The sequence below is a fragment of the Euprymna scolopes genome, chromosome 6 (genome assembly GCF_053919585.1).
Source record: "Euprymna scolopes isolate OS-2025 chromosome 6, ASM5391958v1, whole genome shotgun sequence".
NCBI classification, from domain to species: domain Eukaryota; kingdom Metazoa; phylum Mollusca; class Cephalopoda; order Sepiida; family Sepiolidae; genus Euprymna; species Euprymna scolopes.
The window spans coordinates 153,190,481-153,206,795 of NC_136487.1; the positions used below are offsets into that span (position 1 = coordinate 153,190,481).

Sequence of the window (16,315 nt, forward strand, 5' to 3'; positions counted from 1 at the left end):
GTCAGGCTTATGCGCCTATATATACATAAATATATATGTATATATATTATGTGCCTATATATACATATATATATATGTATGTATATATATATATATATATATATATATATATATATAATTCCATATATTAAGTATGAAAGATGAAAATAATGCTATTTACATCTTAAGCATGGCAAAGAAAATGAAAGATAAACATGTGAATGCATTCTGATAAAAATGCAAATTAAAAGTTAAATTTTACATACTAAAGGAAATATCATTTCAAACGTAAGCTTTATGCAGCAACAGAAAACCACTTCAAATTTTATTTTGATAAATCAATAAAATGCTAAGCTTAACATTTAAGCATAAAACCCAAGAAAAGTGTTACTTCAAAGTCAAGCTTCACATACAAAGAAATGATAGTTAAAACTTGAGATTGAAAGCCCATGAAAATAGAATTTAAAATTGATACACCAAAAATAGGATTATAAATCGACTTCGAAATACAGTACGTGATGTCGTTTTCTCTTCCCTGCAACCTCTTTCTCGCAGAAGAGACGTTAAAAGCCCGTCTCTGCTCTTCCCCTATTTTCATGGCAAGTGGTCGACTGAACACCAATATATAATTCCTCTTCTTGCCAAACTTTCACAAGAAAACATTTGACTATCCACAACCACTCTATATGGTTTTCCCCACTCTCTATCTATGACTAAATCTAAATGCAGATTCCATGAACAAAGCTGCTTTCACAGAACTGTCCGCCTTTGGAACACTGTTCCGCTGTCCTACTTCTCAGTTGAATACAACACAGTAGCCTTCAAATCTAATGTAAACAAGATCCTGTTAGGCCGTGCCCATAAATAATTAAATTTTACCCGTTTAAACCATTAGTAATAACTATACCATCACCTTACATCTATTAACCTTTATTCCCGAGTAGCCTTCCGGCCTTGATATTTTAAATTTAAGACCCAACAAAAATGCAACTCTGAAGGTAAATGAAATGTAATGAATTAACATTTAAGCGTAAAACACAGCAAAAATTCTGAACTTAAGCTTGATATACAATGAACTACTAATTAAAGCTTCAGTTTGACAAACCATGAAAATAACGTTTCAAACTTAAGCTTTACAGAGCGTAAATATACCATTTAAAACTAAGCTTAATAGATCACAAATATAGTAAGTTTGACAGACAATGAAATTACGATCGTCATTCCAAACGTAAAGCCTCCTATTTTTTAACTAAAAAATTTGCAGCGCTATAAATACACGAGTTATGCTATTAAACCGAGCGATCGTTTGTGCTGCAGATTGTATTTTTCTACATAGCCAGCTCATTCTCAGTGCACTCTTGCAAGGAACTCAATGACGCATCTCTGCTTCTGACATACCTCTATGGCAAGGTTACTTTCTTAGAGTTGAACATTAAAGAAATTAACAAATACAAATAAATCAATCCGACTCGACTTTTCTTTCTTTTTAAAAAGTCAATTCGATTATTACCGTTTTTCTTTCTATCCGTCTCGGCCCTAGCTTAAAGTCTCTCTCTCTCTCTCTCTCTCTCTCTCTCTGCCACTGAGGGGCCGCATCTACCCTGATTTGCGTTTTTCTTTCTTCTCCGACCTCACTCCGGCATTAGTCAGCCATTTCTCGCGTTCGCTTTTACACGTCCATCTTTTCCAACCGCACTTTTTTTCGACCATGTGGTTTTGTTTCTTTTCTTTTTCTTCTCGCGCACACTTCCTAATTTTAACATGTGCTTTGTTTCGGTTACTGTTTTAAATATGCGTGCAAGTCGGCTATCTTACAGCTTCTGCTTATGTTTTCCCACGCGCTTATACGCACTCTGTTACAGAGTCTCACACCGTCAATATCTGTAGCAAAGGAAGGAAACTTTCAGGTCAGGGTTGCATAAGATCCGTCGTCATAACGTTGAAATTTTCAATCTCTTCCAACCAATTCGGGCGGAATAAAAAATAGTATTACTTTTGGAACGCCTCCTGTAGTATTTAAAACTTGAACTTGAAAGAGAATCAATACTAAATTCAAAATTGACATACCCCCCCCAAATAACATTACACACTTAATGTTTAAAATTCAAGCAACAAAACTGGGCCCCCTTTTAGAATTTTGTTAAAAAACAAAAAATACATCACAATCTTTATAATGCATGTGATCACCACGGAACGAAGATGTCATATTCTAAAAAAAAACAAAAAAAAAACGTAAATTGATCAAGTATATTTTTTAAATTTTACGCTCTTTAGCGATGCAAAGTATTAATTAGTTTTTAATACAAAAAATCTCGGTAATCGAATTGAATTGTCGCGCTTTATTTATGTTAAAATTTAAAACAATATTGCCGGAGCCGGCCTCCCCCTAGCTTCGCCATTAAATTTTATTTTCTTAATAAAAAAAGAACTACTTGATCAATTTAATATGACATCTTAATTAACTGCTCAGTACGTACGTTATAAAGATTTTTTTGTATTTTTTTAACGTAATTTTAAATAAGCACCCACAAATGATATTCTAAATTATGATTAGTATAGAACAATGCAATTTCAAGCTTAAGCCTGACAGCTCGTGAAAATTCCATTAAAAAGTTAATCTTCACACACAAAGAAAATGGTATTTTAAACCTGAGCTTAATCGATTAATACAACCACCATTTCAAACTTACTTCATAGACCTTTAAAATGTTACTTGCAATTTAAATTTTACAAACTGATAAAAATACTATAACAGATCGACCGATTGAATTTCGTTCATTATTTTTGCCACATCTAAAATTATGCTCAGTCAATCAATCTGCTTGATTAATGGTAAAAATTCTATTTTAAAAATGAACGTGACAGAAGTGAGAAAACGGGACAGATTGACAGACTTAACAAAAAAAAAAAAAACAAAAAAAAAACAGCAAAAACAAAAAAAACAAAAAAAAACAACAAAAAATAGAGACACATGTAAGAAAACAAATAAAAATAGCAGATTGACAGACTTAACAAAAAAAGAACAAAAAAAAACAAAAAAAAAACAAAACAAAAAACAAAAACAACAAAAAAGCAACAAAAAACACAAAAAAAACTAGAGACACATGTAAGAAAACAAATAAAAAATAGCATTCAGATGTGGTCTGTTATTCTATTTATATTTTTATGCTTTTAGTCTCCCCCTTTTTTATTTATGTTATTTTCCCGTTTAAATTCCGAGGTATATTTTGTACCGAAATCGGAAGAACCGAAGGAGCTCCGGCTTCGGAAAATAGAAAACTATGAATATGACATTTATGTTTCGAGATAACCAAAAATAAATAAGAAAAGAAAAATGGAAAAAATGTCGGTGGCTGACAAGTTGTCCTTGACGGAGACGGGATTGACTGGAGGTGAAAGGTGGGAAAGCCACTTCCGGAAGAGACACTTAGAAAGGAACATAAAACGCTTCTCTCTCTATCTGTCTTTTTCCAATTTGATCAAACCTATCAAGGTAAGCCTACACACACACACACACACACACACACACACACACACACGTGTGTATGTATATGTATATATATATATATATATATATATATATATATATATATATATATATATATAAATGTAATTTTGGTCCGTTCAAAGTCTATAGAACCATATTTCTACATTGTCAATTTAATTGAAATTTTCAGAAAATCTACTTTTAAAGTCAAAGAATGTTTGCATGTTATTAAAATGATTTAACATTGCGAATTATAAAAATATTAAATTATAAATGAAAATATTTTTCTTAACTGCGAGATTGTCCCCATTTCATTTCCGGTAGAAATGAGCCTTTCACTTATTGAGATAAGTATTATTTGTATTAATTTTTATGATAGTCATGCAGAGAGTGATCCGTGCTGAAGTAATAACGTTATTATATAAAAAGCCATTCTTAACAGGGGGAGGGAAGGGTGTTTTGTACCTATTCTGTACTCTAACCTTACAATTGAATAAACAAAAACATATCGTAAAACTTTAATTAACCGTGGAAATACGATTTAAAAAATAGCGCGGATCACTCTCTGCATTTTTTCCTTTTATTATTCTTAAAGAGTAAAACTTTTCTTATTCATGAAAAGAGTTAAGCCTACGTAAATAAATAAATAAATGTTTGTACACGTGACAAATTATCAATAAATGGTTTAGTTACTTTAAAAAAAAAATTATTTATGAAAAGAGTTAACGTAAATAATCTTTGTAAAAGTAAGTGCGAAAGTGCCGTAGTTGTACTCCCATGCGTAATTTCTATACTTATAGGTTTTTGGACATTTTTTTCACTGGATTATTATTGATTGGACACTAATTACACAGCTTATTAAAAAAATTTTTTTTAAAGAAATCATTATTTCGACATTTGAAAGTGGTGCTCACTTTTTAGTTACAGCGTTCTGATAAATCAGTCACCCATTTTGTAACCAATAAAAACGCGGTATATCAAAAGCATAGAAAGTAAAAATAATATGAGTCTCTACCGCATTTGAAAGTCAGAAATATATTTGTTTCTCAAAGAAAAAAATAGATCGAACATGACTTTTTTTTATTGTTTTTATGAAAATAAAGTTTCGAGTTTATTATTATTATTTTTTACTTATTTAGTTAAAAGTCAGTTTGTGGGTGTTTTTTTTTTTAATAATTTATTTTTATGAAAGGTAAGGGTTTTAAGTATTATAAATTTCACTAACATGCTGGAGAAATGTTGGTGCTAATGCAGAGAGTGATCCGCACTATTTTTTAAATCGTATTTCCACGCTTAATTAAAGTTTTATGATATGTTTTTTAATTCAATTGTAAGGTACAGAATAGGTACAAAACACCCCCCTCCCCATGTTAAGAATGGATTTTAAAATAATAACATTATTATTTCAGCACGGATCACTCTCTGCATGAGTACCGAAATGTTTAATAATTTGATATTTTTTTAGAGTAGGTCCACCTCCAAATTTTTCCTTTAAATGACGACATTTATAGATTTTCGAGTATGCGGAATGAATACGGAAATAGCATTGAAATTTTGCGGAAATCAGTAGTTATCAAGATATAAAAAGTTATATTATGCATTGTATTCTTTGGCGGCCGTCTTTTTACGCGCGCACGCGCCATAAACAAATGCACGCGCGTAAAAAGATGGCCGCCAAAGATTACAATGCATAATACATTTTTTTTATATCTTGATAACTACTTATTTCTGCAAAACTTCAATGCGATTTTCGTATTCAGCATAGTCGAAAACCATTACAAGTCGTCATTTAAAAGAAAATTGAGGAGGTGGACCTAATCTAAAAATTTACCAATAATTTTCCATCCCGTACGCCTCCCGATACATTGCTTCGTCAACATGCGACCATTTTATATCTCCCGAAGACACTTCCGTATTTAGCCCCCCCCCAAAAAAAAATAGGTGACCGATTTACCAGAACGTGGTAACTAAAAAGTGAGTACCCCTTTCAAATGTTGAAATAATAATTTTTTTTTTTTCAATTTTTTTTTCATAATCTGGTTAGTGTTCAATCAATAATAATCAAGTGAAAAAATTTCAAAAAAACCTATCAGTATAAAAATTCGCATGGGGGTGATAGTTGTATAACTCCGCCACGTAAGTAAATAAATAAAAAATGTTATGTGCATATGCGTTAGCCTTGACTAGGGGGGGACTAAGGGAACGACCATTAAATAATTCTGCGGGTCGCCATGGAAATCAACGCCCAATGAGTACCAAAATAGTTTTCATGATATGAAGAAAATCTTTTTCGAAAAGTGGGTGATCACTTTTCTATGTAAATTTAACTTAAAATGAGCACCCACTTTCTGGCCACCCGGGGAAGGGGCATTTATTTTCGTGTTTATTGGCTTAAAGGTTTTTTGACAAGGCAGTTTGGTACGCGAGTGCATATTTAACAGTTTTCGTTTATGCTCACGCGTAGCATAAACAAAGGCTACGTCTGTGAAATGGAAAATAGTCCCAGAGTTCAGGGGTTATTACCATGCAAAAGAAATCAAACAAAAAACTTTTTAGCCAAGAAACACACAGAAAAATAAAAAAAATCATAGCATCCATTTTTTTTCTATCGAATTCATTTGCTGTTTTTATTGAAAACTATTTTCCCCCGGATTTTTTAGATAATTTTTCATTAAGGGCCGTGCGTCTCACGGTCGTATATAACAGAATTTTTTTTGTAGACTTCGGTGTGCTAAAAACGAATCTGCAAACCGTTTCCGTTGCAAAAAAATAGTTTTTATGATATGAAGAAATTACTTTTTCGAAAAGTGGGCGATCGCTTTTCCATGTAAATTTAACTTAAAATGAGCACCCACTTTCTAGCCACCTGAGAGAGGGGGGATTTTTTCCCATGTTTATTGGTTAAACAGCTTTCGTTTATGCTCACGCATAGCGTAAACGAAGGCTACGGCTATGAAATGGAAAATAGTCCCAGAGTTCAGGGGTTATTACCAAGCAAAAGAAATCAAACAAAAAAATTTTAGTCAAGAAACACACAGAAAACTGCCCCTCTCTCAGGTGGCCAGAAAGCGGGTGCTCATTCTAAGTTAAATTTACATTGAAAAGTGATCACCCACTTTTCGTAAAAGTAATTTCATGAATATCATGAAAACTTTCTTTTTGCTACGGAAACGGTTTGCAGATTCGTTTTAGCACACCAAAATCTACAATAAAATATTTCGTTATATACGAACGTGAAAAGGGCCTTAAAGTAAAATAATACCGGATTTTTTGGAGTAGATTTGCTGTTTAGCTGTACAAATATCCTCAAACCAGGTAATCACTAAAAGGGACTTTTAAAAGTCGTCACCTGTATCGAGCAAAAGTTTAAAACCACCGATTATATGTCAGCCTACGTCATGATAACATATATTGAGTGAGTTCCTAACAGTATTTTGTATAGTTTTTAGTTTAAACTCATTATCCCAAAATTTCCCCAAACTTAACGTGTTTGATACAGTCTGCCGCCATTTGTATTTTTCAGATATACTGATAAACATTGAATGTTTTTGAACCGATTATACATTACATAAAAACACTAAAATCTTATCCAGTTAGGTAGAACATTTACTTTTCTTGCCTTTGATAACATTTATTTGTTATATATTTATTTTTTGACAACTTTTTTTGTCTGTGTTTAGTAGGCACCGCCAAAACTGGGGGGGCAGGTCAGTACTTTTTGACGGACCGTCTTTTTAAAAATCTACCAAAAATCAGGTAATTATCCGATCAATACGAAATTTTCAGCGATTATTAGGAGAAGAATGAACTTTATAACAGTGTACTTATTTTTCATAAACGATATTCATATATATTTTTTTTTGCTTACAACCCCCCCCTTGTTTTGAAGTGGGAACAAATATACTTAAAATAATCATCTGAAACTGAACAAAACATATTGTGTTGTTGTAAGGGACAGATTTATAGATTTAAAAAAAAAAAAAAAAATTGTTTGCATACCTTATTTTGACGTCTGAATATCAGAACTTCGATTGTGTTTAATTATCCCGCTTTTGAGTTTGGAAGTGTGAAATTCGGTGAATATTTTAAGTAAAATAATTAATTTAAGTTAAGCAAAACAAAAAAAAATTTTTTTTAATATTTATACGAAAAAAGCCATTTTAAAATTTTTGATAAATAAATTAACAATTTTTTTTGAATAATCGATACAAAAAAAAAAAATTCGATAAATGTTGTGCCCTTTGTGTTAAAAATAGCATCATTTTTTTCGATCCCGTTTGAAAACGTTTGCCGCCTTTCGACTACGGTGGACCAAACGCGCTGAAATATTTTTTTTTTATTCTGCTTTAAATTGCCCCCCCCCCATTTTGGGGAGCCTGGCCCCCACACACATACACATTACAAACCAAACTCATACAAATGGTCACCCATCTGGTACTGGCCAGCCTCAGCTTAATAATACATTGAAATTTTCGTCACTGAAAAATAAGTTTTTTTGGCTTGTTTGGTCTTCCATAGTTTTCTTCTTATAAAACGCAAAGGTAAACAGAGTCGATCTCGACTCTACATTGACGCGAAATATCTAGATACCTATATGAATAAGTGGAATTATTTGAAATTCAGGTACTTATATTATAATATTTTTGCATATTCTCTTAGAAAATCATCCTAAATCTTAGTTAGACAATAAATAAATAAATTAATTATTTCAAAAACCTTTTTTTTTTTAAATATTTAAGTACGTTTTTTGTGCAGGACAAAAGATGTCACTTGTTAACTTTTTGGGAAAATTTAACATTTAAAATTTAATTAAAAATAGTAGAAAAAGTTTTACATTATTCTGTTTTCTATATGATAAAATTCAGGGTTTTATCTTTCTAGAAAAAAAAAGTTACTCAGAAATAATGGATTTTAATAAATGTAATTTAGTTTTAAAAAACAACAACAACTTGATTTTGCGGCCATTTTTGGCGGTGCCTAGTGTTTAGTAATATGAACCATTTTCATTTAATGTAACGTTTAGTCGGCTTGAAAAACAGTGTTTATCGGTGTATTTGAAAGCTACAAATGGTGGCGGACACTGTTGATTACTTTAAGTTAGAGAAAGTGAGTTAAAACTAAAAAAAACTATACAAAATACTGTCAGAAACCCACCGATTATGCCAGCCTATGTCATGGTAACATATATTTGTGGGGTTTTAGACACTGTTTTGTATAGTTTTTAGTTTTCAACTTACTTTCCCAAACTTAACGTATTCAACAGAGTCTGCGACCATTTCTGTTTTCGAGCCGATTAAACATTTTACATTACATAAAAACACTAAAAAATTATCTAGTTAGGTAGAAACGTAACTTACCTTACCTTTGCTTTCATTTATTTGTTTTTGGACAACTTTTTCGAATCCGTGTATAATACTCCCACCCCATCAACCAAATATTAATTACTAACTCACATTTTTGTATACAGAAAAAAAACAAAAACATTTAGCGTTTCAACATTTTTGCTACGTTCGGCTTCATCCACTGATTGTTGGTCGAGTTCAAACCATAAATGATTGACAGAAACTCCCGAGGATCCAGATCAAATTTTGCGATAGTACCATTTTGTTTCATTTTCGCCTTCTTTTTCACTTTTTGGAGTGGATTGCTGTACTAAGAATATAAGAAACATGCATTTTTCTCCTTTTATAAAATTTTTACATTACACCAAATTGAGCCACTGCAACGCGTGGCAGGGTACAGCTAGTATATATATATATATATATATATGTATATATATATATACATATATATATATATACATATATATATACATATATATATATATATATATATATATATATATATATATATAAGTTTACCTAGGTAGAATATACTACTTTAAACATCTTGATAATTTTAATCTAATAATATAAGAATATCTATTAATCAAAAATAAATTAATTATATAAGTAATGTCTAAAAATATGTCCAGTCAAGTCATTCTTGTATTATACTTGCGCAAATATTAACTTACTAGCATTTAAGCCCGGCGTTGCCCGGGTATTTGGAGGTGTATGTTGACCAAAAAAAAAAAAAGAAAAAAGCGGTCAATTTTTTTAAACTTTTACCCCTATTATGACACCTTAACATTTATTGTTTTGTGCTCACATCAAGTTATTAAGTTAGATCCATGTCAAAGGAACCTATATCTAAAATTTCAATTGTTTAGACCCAAAATTGTCGGAGGAGTTTGGTAGACTTCTCAAAGGTCAAATCGTTGTACTTTAACCCCTTAATCTCCAAATTTCTGGCCGAAAACCGATCACATCGATTTTCCCAAATCTCAGTACCCTGTATATAAAATTTCGAATCTGTAGACTAAAAATTGACAGAATTATTGCGTAGGGAAATGTACACCCCCCCCCACACACACAGACACTTTCACTTTTATAGATATATAGATTTAAAGGAATTTTCAAAGAATTTTACCAGAGCGAACTTGATGGACAACTGTCTATACACCATTTTGCACTTCAAAGAATCCATCTTTCAGCCTGAAATATATATTAAACAAACCCCACAATACAGTCTGGAATATATCAGTATTGATTGCTTCGGATTTTACAACATTTCATTTATCTTCAGTAATTAAACCGTGGAATATCTTTTTTAGAGTTAATTTTCAATTAATTTCTTTACAAGAAAAAAATATAATTACCTATACTTATTTCCCTAAAAGCATTTCCTTGGATGAGATAAGCCATTCATTGAAAATGCATGGATTAAGAAAAAACTTTATTTTTTTTGTATTTGTTTTAGAACATTAACTTTTGCTGTCAATTTACATAATTTATTATATATATATATATATATATATATATATATATATATATATATATATATATATATATATATATATATATATAATTTGAGGTTGCTATTTTTCAAATGTAGGGTAACCAGTGAAATATAACGAGATTTATACAAGAGTGCTCAATACAGCAGTAGAGCAAGTTACATTTTCAATTTGTTTTTGCATAAGCAATAGTTTGTGGCTACACAGTCATGAGCATGTTTCTGTTTACTAGTATTTACTAACTAGAGACCTTATTTTTGAAAACGGAATTCTAAAATTCCACCATTTTGAACTTCAACGAATTCCGTTTTCGAAAATAAGGGTTGTTGCCTGAAGAGGTCTCTAGTTACTAAACACTAGAAGACCGAAACATGCTCATGACTGTGTAGCAACAAACTAATGCATATGTAAAGACAAATTTAAATATATATATATTTTTTTTTATCTGCATTTTCTGTTTTATTCTTTAAACTTTCCTATCTATCTAATATATCAATCTACCCACACTTTCATATCTTGTATGTATATTTACTTAAATTCTACTATATGAATTTACTTACTTTTTTTTCCTGAAATTGCAGATACCGGCCATCTTCTCCCCTTAAATGATATTTATTTTTTTATTTTTATTCTTATTTTATTTTATTTTGTATTATATATTATATTTAATATTTTATTTTTTATTATATTTTATTTTATTATTTACTTATTTATTCTTTATTTTCTATTTATTTATTATATATTTATTTATTTTATTTTCCTTTTAGTGTCGTTGCTGACATTTTTTTAAGTGATGACCTGTACATTTCAGTTAACCTATATTATTTTGCCCTATATATATATATATATATTTGCGCCTTTAACTTTTCCTGTCTGGGTCATTTTGACTTTTGTTTCCCTTTATTTTATATTTAATATTTAACTTTATCATTTTTTTCTCTCCTTTCTCTTCCCAGATCTTTTTTATTTATAGTTATGTCTCGGAAGTAGAGTGAAAAGCATATCTTATTTTTCTTTTATTAATATTATTTTTTTCCTTGTACACATGTTTGTGAATTATTCCATGGATTTCTGCCTTTGGATTATTATGGACCATCTTCTTCCAATTACGGGATTTCCTTGGATTTTACTTGTACGAAAGGAAATTCTTTTAACTTTCTTGAAGTTTTACATTTGGATTTTACCGTCACTGGATTTTTTATCTTCCACCAGACTATCCATTCATGTGTAATCACCTTTTTCTTTACCATATTACCTCTGCTTATCTTATTTTGTTTTCAAGTGAGATCTTTGACTTACTTGTTGTTTAATCAAATACTTCTGCATGCAAAATCCGATCCCGCATTTTGCTAATTCCTACCCTCTGATGAGAAGGAGATTATTTCTTCGAAACTCCGCGGATTAAGGACTATCCATTTATCTAGTGTTTCCTTTTCAGATTAAATATGTTTTTAACTCATTTCAAAGTGTTTTTTAACATATTTTATTAATTGTTTGCTCATATTATAAGCTCTATTTCCTATTTGGTTTTATCGAGCTTTTATATCTGACTGAGATAATTTTATAAATATTAATTCTTTAATATTTATATTTTACTTTAATTTTACCATCTTGGATCATTTTGGTAAATTCAATTGTAATTTTCATATATATATATATATATATATATATATATATATATATATATATATATATATATATATATATATATACATGCTAGTAAGTCACCTGCATTGTCTGGCCGTAAAATACGCTTAAATATGATATTTTGATTAATGCAAATTTCGTATTTATTATTATATTATGTTGGAATTAATATACAGTAATTATTTTAAAAGTTAAAAAAAAAAAAGACGCGTGCGTCACCACGGAGAATCGAAACGAAAACATTTAGCTTAAGATTTAATTTTTTCCTTTGATGTTATTTACTGAGCTATGAGGAAATGTTGGCTGCAAGGCTAAATATTAAGCTATGAACCAATAGTTTATAAAAATTGAGTTTTGTGTGAAATTTTCTTTCAGAGAAAAACAATCTTTGCATTTTCTTTAACACTTTGAACTTTTTCAAAATTTTATTTTTTTCAGGATCCCATTTGGATTGTCTTGGAAATGGGTGAGAATATTTTCAAGTAATTTTTAATTTTAAGATTTTCAGGCAAGTATTTTTAGTTGATGCTTTTTGCTTTTATTGGACCTAAGATAGAAAATTAATATCCACTTCGTAATGGCATCGTTCGACCTTCATCTGGCCAATTCAATTTTTTAAATTTTCAAACTTTTGCACCGATTTTACCAAAACAAAATATAAAATTTCGCATGCATTTGATACTCTATATATTATGTATTATATCTGCAGACCAAAAAAACTGACAAAGGATTTTGGTAGGCAAATCTTTTTTAAACAAATATATATACGCATATATAAATATATATAGAAAGAGGTTTGTGTTTACTATGCCATTTTATGCTTATCTGAATGAATATAATAACACGTAATAGTTAACTAAAGATGATCATCCCATAAGAAAACCAAAATAACTTATAGGGAATTAATTAAAATGAATGTTTAAAAGAATATGATAATTATCTAGATCTTTTGCAGATTAATGCGATTCAACGACCCATATATAACAAAGGTATTTTATTTTATTTTTAAATAAATAGATAAAAATTGTTTTTAATATGAATATCAATACCCCCCCCCAATTTATGAGTATAGATAAGATATAAAGGTAGTTGATTTGGAGCATTGTTTGTTAAAGAATTATAGGTTTATAGAAAGCAGAACAATGAAAGATGTAACGGATAGACTTAAACTGAATCATTTTAAAGATATAATGATGGATCTAGCTTTGCAGCTTCACCTCATTGGTTCAATACACACACACACAAACACACACACACATATATATATATATATATATATAGAAAGAGAGAGAGAGAGAATAAATAACAAAATGTTATATTCCGAAATTCATGATGTTAACCATCTTATAATTTATTTCTTTATTCTCTATATTGCTCTGTAATTACATTGAACTTCTTAAATAAGGATTGGAATATATATAAGAACATATATTTCTACAGACATATATATATATATATATATATATAGTCTTTTTAGTTTAGTTTCGTATATACTAACATGTTTAATAGTATATAATTCGTTGATCTTATTTTCATAAGTATGCATACAAAAATTAGAATGAATAAATTTACTAATTATTAAACAGAACATTTTGGTAGAAGATTCATAAGTTAATTAAAATTGTTGGTACGAATAGTTGGGTTTAATGACTTTGTTTGACAAAATTCAATATGGCGTAATGGAAAACTAAAAAGGTATTTCAGCCTCTCCTCCAATTTTCGGATTTTAATCATGTCAAATCACATAGAAATTTAAAATTAAATATGAAAAATTAAATTCTTTTTAGCAATTTCAATTAGATTAAAGATTTAATAATAATAATAATAATAATAATAATAATATTAATAAAAATATTGATATTAAATATAATGATAATAATAATAAATATAATAATAATAAAAACAAATAATAATGGTAATGATAATAATGAAAATAACAACAATGATGATGCTAATAAAATAATAATTATAATAACAATTATAATAATAAAATATATAATGAAAATAATAATAATAAAATAAACATAATAAGTAAAAATAATAACAAAGATAATAATAATGAAATAATAATAATAAATAATAAAAATTATAAAAATAACATAATAAAAATAATATAAATAATAACACTAATAATAATGATAATGATAACAATGGTAATAATAATAGTAATAATAATAATGATAACAATGATAATAATAATATTAAAAATAATAAAAATAAAAATAAAAAACATAATAATAAATAATAACAAATAATATTCTTAATGGTAAAGATTATAATGATATTGATAATAAGTAAGATTACAATAAATATTTTGATAATATTAATAATAGCCACAATTATAATAATAGTAATAATGGTAGTAATAGTATAATATTTATGATAATAATAGTTATGGTAATATTAATAATGATAAAGAAATGATAAAAGTAATGATACTACTACTACTACTAATACTACAAATAATAATGTAACGAAACCTACATTATAAACTTATAAGTAATCAGAACATTATATCCTATGTTACATAGTTCTTAAGAGTGTAAGAATAGAGAAATGAAGAATAACAATCAAGATAAAGATGGGTTAGAAAGGAAATCAAAGTGGCCAAGGAGGTGGGATTTATAGTATCCACAATTAATAGAGGTTTCATCTTTCTTATTAAGGAGCATATCTCTTCCTTAAATCTGGAAATAAATAGTTTTTCGTCCATGCAAAGGTAGCACGGTGAGTTAAAAGATTTGCTTGTGTTCTAAGAATCTCCCATTTGACAACTGGTGTTAAATTCACACAGTATTTGGCTAGTGATGTTCTGTTCTTGTATTTTTAATTGTTAAATGGACATTTATGACCGGAGAACCTCTCTTTGAAGATGTTATTGCCATGCCAATGTAGTATTTACTTATATGAGGATTCTCCTCAGTCTTGATGGTTGCTTTGTATACTACAGATTTTACTAAACAATTGCGTTCAAGGGGGCATTCAGACTTGTTTAAACAATTACAAGATCTAGTATTATTGAGTTCAGATATATTTCGCCTTTGGTTGCTATTTGATATTTTCCTATTTTGTTTTTGATAATTGTTTCTAGGTTTGCACTACAAGTATAAATTAGTTTGAGGGTGTTTTTGTTAAAAATCTTATGGATGATGTTCCCTGGTGGAAAATGCATTTTTATAAGATAAATAAATTTTTCTCCTATATTTGGTCTAACCATAAGGTTATAGGGAGGGGTGAACCAAATGATTTTCTTTTCCCTATTGTTACAGTTTTTTTTTACTTGATGATATATCGGTATATTCTATTAAAGTGTTTTATATTCACTATCCTTAAGGGCTTTTTATAGAAGGTTTTCTGGGCATTGGAGATTTCTTTGTTATATAAATTGCACTAAGTCTTTTACTAATAGATATTATATTATATATTTAATCACTGATTATGGGTGGTATGAACTGGGGTGAACGTATAATGGATTAGCATTGTCCTTTCTATATTGTTCATAAGATTGTTTTATCAGTTACATCACGGAAATGTACTACTTTTACATTTAAGTTAATATCGACCTTCAGATTGATTCTTTTGCATTCTCTAAGTATAGTTTTTTTTAATTCTGACATTTTGGACCGTTATAGTTATTTACTACCATACGATCATCATCTCTGTAGAGACCTATAGTGTTCACCTCGACATTCTTTGTGATATTATACAAAATATAAACACCCATTGGATCAGTCATAGAGCCAACTCCAGGGATCCTATGGAAACATTAAAAGAACCTGCTTGGCCCATTTTTACCGATTGTTCATTTTTACTGATTAAGACCGTATTTCTACATCTCTTGATGATATTAATGTCAATTTTCATAATGTCGAAAAGAATAGAGGCAAATTCTATTACCTCCTCGAAAAAATGGATAGTAATAGAATCCATTATATGTTCACCTCATGTAAAACCACCAAAAATCGGTGATTAAAAATATCCTATATATACAATAGTAATTAGTAAAAGTCTATTAGTAAAAGACTTAATGCAATTCATTTCAATATCGAATTTGATAAAGGAAAAGTTATGTTTGTTTTTAATACTAGAAAACCAACTAATTGCTTCAGCAGTATTTATCCATAGGTTCAACTTATGTGCAGATTTAATTTGGTAATTGAGTCTTTCAATTATTTTTTTCTAATTTTCCCTATTTTAGGTCTAGTCGGGGAGTATGAGTTGTTAGTTTATTCATGAAGTTTGTCTTATGATCGTTAAGTAGAATATGACATTCGTTAGTATTTTAATTTGCTAACTCTATTACTTATTTTCAAATGGTCTGTTATTATTTTGCTATCGCAGTTTATTTTATTTATGAGGTCTGA

At 29.1% G+C, this 16,315-nt stretch overlaps 1 long non-coding RNA gene across 1 annotated transcript; it reads left to right on the top strand.

Moving 5' to 3' along the window:
- The first annotated feature begins 224 nt into the window (after positions 1-224).
- LOC145278060 (uncharacterized) lies at positions 225-12,780 on the top strand. The gene is made up of 2 exons (XR_013868280.1): positions 225-3,472; positions 12,390-12,780. It is a non-coding gene; the product is annotated as an uncharacterized LOC145278060 (long non-coding RNA).
- Positions 12,781-16,315: the final 3,535 nt, after the last annotated feature.